This window comes from Mandrillus leucophaeus, unplaced genomic scaffold (genome assembly GCF_000951045.1).
Source record: "Mandrillus leucophaeus isolate KB7577 unplaced genomic scaffold, Mleu.le_1.0 Scaffold625, whole genome shotgun sequence".
NCBI classification, from domain to species: Eukaryota; Metazoa; Chordata; class Mammalia; order Primates; family Cercopithecidae; genus Mandrillus; species Mandrillus leucophaeus.
Genome location: NW_012106753.1, coordinates 1,909,523 through 1,915,781, shown reverse-complemented (window position 1 = coordinate 1,915,781; position 6,259 = coordinate 1,909,523). Strand labels below are relative to the sequence as shown.

General features: G+C 32.2%; 1 long non-coding RNA gene across 1 annotated transcript; it reads left to right on the top strand.

Moving 5' to 3' along the window:
* Positions 1–2,517: 2,517 nt before the first annotated feature.
* Positions 2,518–5,795, top strand: LOC105554070. The gene is made up of 2 exons (XR_001008272.1): positions 2,518–2,655; positions 4,653–5,795. It is a non-coding gene; the product is annotated as an uncharacterized LOC105554070 (long non-coding RNA).
* The last annotated feature ends 464 nt before the right edge of the window (positions 5,796–6,259 follow it).

The window sequence follows — 6,259 nt, the reverse complement described above, 5'->3', positions numbered from 1 at the left end:
ATTTGTCATCTATTTTTATTAGGGATGTTGGCCTATATTTTTATTTCTTGTAATGTCCATGTCTGGCTTTGGTATCAGGATAATTCTGGCCATGTAAAAATGTTTGGAATTATTCCTTTTTCAGTTTTTTGAGAGAGATTGAGAATGATCGGTATTAGTTATTCTTTAGATTTGGTAAAATTCAGCAGTGAAGTAATTGGGTCCTGGGATATTATGATATTTTCTGTTCAAATTTTCTATTTCTTTGTGATTCAGTCTTGGTAGGTTGTATGTATCAAGAAATGTATCCATTTTCTCTAGATTATCTAATTTGTTGGCATTTAATTATTCATATTAGTCTCATAATCTTTTGTATTTCTGCGGTATCTAATATAATGTCACCTCTTTCATTCCTGACTGAGTCTTCTCTCTTTCATTCTTAGTTTAGCTGAAGATAAAATTGTTGATTTTATCTTTTTTAAAAGACATTTCTTAGTTTCATTGATCTTTTCTGTTGTTTTTCTAGTGTGTTTTAATTATTTCTACTTTGATTTTTTTTTTCATTTCTGACAATTTTGACCTTTTTTTAGTTCATTTTAAAAAAGTTGTTTATTTAAGATCTTTTACCTCTGTTGAGGTAGGTGTTTATTGCAGTGAACTTCCCTCTTTGAACTGCTTTTTCTGCATCCCATTAAGTTTTGGTATGTTGTATTTCCATTTTAATTACTTTTTTAGATATTTTAAATTTCTTTTAATTTATTCATTAATACATTGGTTGTTCAGGAGCATGTTGTTTAATTTTTATGAATATGTGAATTTGCCAAAATTCCTCTTGATATTGATTTCTAGTTATGCAACACTGTGGTTTAAAAACATACTTGATATGATTTCAATCTTCTTGAATTTGTTAAGACTTATTGTCTTACCTGTGATCTCTCCTAGAAATATTTTGTGTGTGCTTGAGAAGAATTTGTATTCTGCTGCTCTCGGTCAAATGTTCCACATTTGTGTATCATGTTCATTTGTTCTAAAGTATAATTTAAATATGTTTCCTCATTATCTTTTCTCTGAAAATCTGTATCTGTGTACTGAAGTCCCCTACTATTATTAAATTGTACCCTGTCTCTCCTTTCTATTAATATTTGGTTTATATTTTTAGGTGTTCTGATATTAGTTGCATATATATACACACACACACACACACACACACAGTTGGATAAGTTCTTAATGAATTTGCCTCTGTATCACTATATAATTACCTATTTGGGGTTGGAAGCTCTTAGTAAAATCCTTTTTTATAGTTAGAAGAGACTTGACTTGTTACCATCTATGTCTCAACAGGGAAATCATGTTGTCCATATGCCATTTTCATTATTGAGATGTTAAAGAGGGGTAAACATATTTACCATTAAATTAGCCTAGTTGAATTCTGTACCAGTTGGGATTCCAGAAAACAGTCAACTGATATATAACAAGCATGTGTGCTGTATAAATGGATGATGATTATATACTAAATTTAACTTAGTGTAAGAATTAAATTAGAATTTCTATCTTTCTAACCAATTCACCAATAGAGCACATTGAATAACCAACTTAAGGAAAATTTGAATTTGAATGGAGGATATACCTTTGCTAAATTTTTTTTTTCTCTACCCTAAGGAAATGAGTAAAAAATAGGAAGTATGAAAAATATATCATTTAAAATAAAAAAAGGACATGTATTTTATACACAGAAGTGAATAAATCATGTAGATACAAACACACAAAGATCTAAATGAACTAAGCTACATACTACACGTATATTAGTAGGAAGACTTAGTATCGTAAGTCATAAGTATTGCACATGTATGTATTATGACAAAATGTAAAAAAATCTTGAAGAGCAAGGTGGCATGATATATACTATTGAATATTAACATACATTATCATTACAAATTACAAAATGTTTAAGACTATGTGGAAAAGTCCCAGGGATATAAATTAACAATGAAAAGTAATAGAGAAAGACATATGCGTATTATCATTTGACGTCCTATTTAATTGTGATGCTGGGTCAATTGTTTTCCTATAGAACATAAAAGAAATCCAAATCAGTGTCTTATCTCATGCAAACATATAAATTGTACATTGATTAATAATCTGTGTATTCAAAATCTATGTGTGTAAAACCACATTACTTGAAAACTTAAACGTAGTGTTTTGGGTTGGCTAGGGAACAAGAATCAAAGTGAATGAAATGGATAAGAATTTATTTTAGAGATTAGATCCTTTCACATTTTTTGAAAAGCTAAGATGCTAAAGAGCTAAAAAGAATCGATTACAATATAAGAGACACAATTAACCAAGAACAACACAGTGGTGCTAGTGAAGAAGTCCATGGAAGGTGGTTTTCTTCATTTCTGGTAGTAGACTTGGAGCCACTGTACAGTGGCTGATAGTCAAAAAGGAAAGATGTATGCAAAGTGAGGAGAGTAAGATCAGAAATCATAAAGACAAATTAAAATCTTTTTCTCACTGCCTCTACGCTTGACATGACAGCTGATCAGCAGGAGAAGTTCATACCACTTGAGCTGGATCTATCTGCACATGCACCTGGCCCAGGAAGCTGTAATGGGAGATCTGATGAGCAGTGGAGAACTGAACCAAAGCCCTTGGCTTTTGCTCCATACCAGTCAGGTGAGCCTGCAGATAAACCACAAGATGTGCAAGTGTTTGCTTACTTGCAATAATACTCACAGCTTAATAGCTTTACTTCTGCCTTACAAACCTAATTGAAAACAAAATAAGAAAAGTCTTATTGCCGACCTAAACACAGAAAGGAGTAAGTAAAGGGTTACTACAACAGGAAAAAAGAAATACAAACTATAAAGTTAAAGTAATGAAGTTAACTAAACAAAATTAAAATCTTCTGTTTTTCAAAAGACAACACAAAATTAAAAATACATGCCACAGCCTGCACAATATATTTGCAATACACACACTCATGTAGATTAACAGTTGTAATATAAATTTTCATATAAAGATATGTGCCAAAAGAAAAAAAACAATAGATATCATGAAATAATTGACATATCAGAAGTTGAAAAGTCAGCAAATGTTTGAAAATATACTCAACCTCGTAATATCCAGTTAATATGCTTTGGAAATGTATGTGGTAACCTCAATTCCATGGGATTGGTGAAAATTAAATAGTTGAATGAAACCAAATGCTGTGAATATGTGGAAGAATAGGATACCTCAAAAAGTGGTAAGTGGGAAATCCATTAAAATATGCACTAAGAGAAAATTGGGGCAATATCTAGGAAAGTAAAATATTGTCATAACTTTGGGTCCAGCATTTCTACTCCTGGTTATACGCTCTGCAGACATCATCACCTTTGTACAAAAGTATATTTGTACAATGTTTCTATTTTATCATCATTTGTAATTACAAATATTAGAAAGGAACAATCCTCTGAAGAATAGGAAAGCTGTGCCCTCTTTTGTCCAAGAAATTTTTATGAAATTCCAATATATTTGTGGATATATCAACATGAATAAATTATCAAACATAATATTAAGCCAAAATGCATAAGTACATAGAGAATAGGTTGTACAAGAAAAACAAAAATGAAATTAAAAGCTATTATACCATATATTTACAAAAAATTACATCCTTTCTATGTGTATCCAGTAACTAAACAAAAAATTCAATAAAAAAGATACATTTAAACCTCTAGATGACTGAGCTAGAATCAGGAATCCAATTCCTGAGCTGATCGGGAATCAAATAATAATTTATTTTTAATTTGTAAAATACAATTTGTAGTTCTTTGGGGAGATACAAATGATTGATAAATTATTATTTATGCTCTTTTTAAGTAGTGATATAAATCAGCCAACCTTCTATCATTGAACAGCCATGGAAAACTTGCATAAGCAGTGAGTAGACATTCATGGACTAATTGCATAAATCCATTTCTTTAGCATGAAATTAAGTCTCAAATAAGATAAAGAGCTAAATTTTGTGTAACAATTTATTTAGTGAATTAACTCTTCAAATATACACCCTTACCTCCAACTTATCTTCTACTCCCACTCATCTTCCACTCCCATTCCAACAAAAAAGGGGGAGGGAATAACATGCTAGTGCTGGATTTTAGATCAATTTTCCTTATGTATTCATAGGCATGAGCACCTCTGGAGGGGTTGCTGTAAAACATACTGCTGGGCCCCAACCCTAGACTTTCTAATTCAATAGATCTGACATGCAATGACTTGTATTTCTAACAAGTTCCACATGATGTCCATTCTCCTGACCTGGAGGCCACTCGATGACTGCCACGCCATGAGACCCAGGCAAGCAGCACCAGCAACATAAAGAGCACCATAGGCTTATTAGAAATGCAGAATTTCTGGCTCCAACCCACATCTGCTGCACATGTTTTGTATCATTTATAATATAACAGTGCTTTTTAAAAAATACATTTTTCTTTAACAATAGTTTTCTAATTACAGAAAAATTGTGAAGATAGTGCAAAGAGTTCCTATATATTTGACAGTTTCCTTATGTAGTATCTTATGTTACTGTAGTATACTTGTCACAATTATTGAACCCATACAATATGTTATTAAAGTTCACAACTTATTGCAATTTTCCTTAGATTGTATTTACTATTCTTTTTCTCTTCCAGAATCTCATCATGATATCGTGTTGCATTGAGTAGTCATGCCTCCACAGGCTCTTCTTGGCTGTGACTGCTACGTTTTCCTTGGTTTTGCCCACCTTACCGTTTACAGAAGGTAGTGGTCAGGTATTTGGTAGTGTATCCCTTACTTGGGCTTTGCTTGATGCTTCTCTTCTGAGAAAACTGGGGATATGCATTTTGGGGAGGAAGGCCACAGAGATGAAGTGACATTCTTTTCACATCATATCAGTGCTACATACTATCGAAAGGGCTAATCACTGTTGATGTTAATTGTAATCACCTGGCTAAGATATTCTTTGTCAGGATTTTGACTTTAAAGTTACTCTTTATGCTTTTCCTTCTCAGAAAATGCTTTTTGAAATGAAGTCACTCTGTGCAGCTGACATTTAAAAAGTAGGAAATTATGTTGACAGAGTATCTATATAAATTATGTGCAGTTCTTTTATTTTCAGAGTTTGGAATTATAGCATTCCTATAAATCTTATTACTAATGGCTCCACGAATTGTGCACAACTGATATGTATTAGTGCACATCTTAAAAGCATGTGGGCATGAGCTGTATTTGAAAAAACATTCAGATGGAAGAGCTACCTGTTTTGGAGTGAATCTTAATTGGAACTTAATGATGCCTCCTACTAATTTACTATTTCAGTTGAACCTACAATATCAGCTGTAGCCCAAAAAATATAAGAGCTACAATTCATGCAATTCAACATCAGCTGCCAAGGCCCACCTGGACTGCACCTGCAAAACCAGCTGTGGTTTCTTTGCTCTCACAATTCATGTCAGGGTTTTTCAGCCAATGCATCATTGGTTTCAAATTTTATATTGTTCCTCTCTCAATCCTCCACCCCTCTAGTTTCTAAATAATAGAGAATAATTAGGTGAGGTTTAAACTCTCAGGACTATTCAGGGTTTGTGGAGAATAGGAAGGTTTCTTCCAGGTTACTGCACAATTTTAAGAGCCTATCAAGAAGTATCCAATATTAACAAGTAGAAAAGCAGCATGAGTATGAGGATGGAATTTCCCACAATACTTAGTACATGGAAAAAATGTAGAACATACAAAAAAAAGCAGATTGTAAAAAAATTTCACAAATAAACATAGTTATAAAAATTAATTTATAATTCACGTTTTAAATATTTTTATTATGTTAAAATATATAGTATAAAATTTGCCATTTTAACCTCTTAAGTATAAAATTCAGTGGCATAATTGTATTTACAGTTTTGTGCAACAATCACCAGTTTTCAAAAATTTTCAGCACTCCAAACAGAAACTCTGTCATTTAGTAACAACTCCCCATTTTTTATTCCTAATCCATCCCCCAGTAAACTCTAAACTAAATCTTGTCTCTATGAATCTCCCTGTTCTAAATATTTAAGAGGAATCATACAACATTGACCCTTTTGTGTCTGGCTAATTTCACTTTGCATAATGTTTAAAAGCTTTATCCATATAGTGACATGTATCAGAACTTCATTCTTTTTTTATGGCTCAATTATATTCCACAGTATGCATACACGCCACATTTTGTTTATCCATTCGTCTGCTGATAGACACATGTGGGTTATTTCCTGCTCTTGGTTAT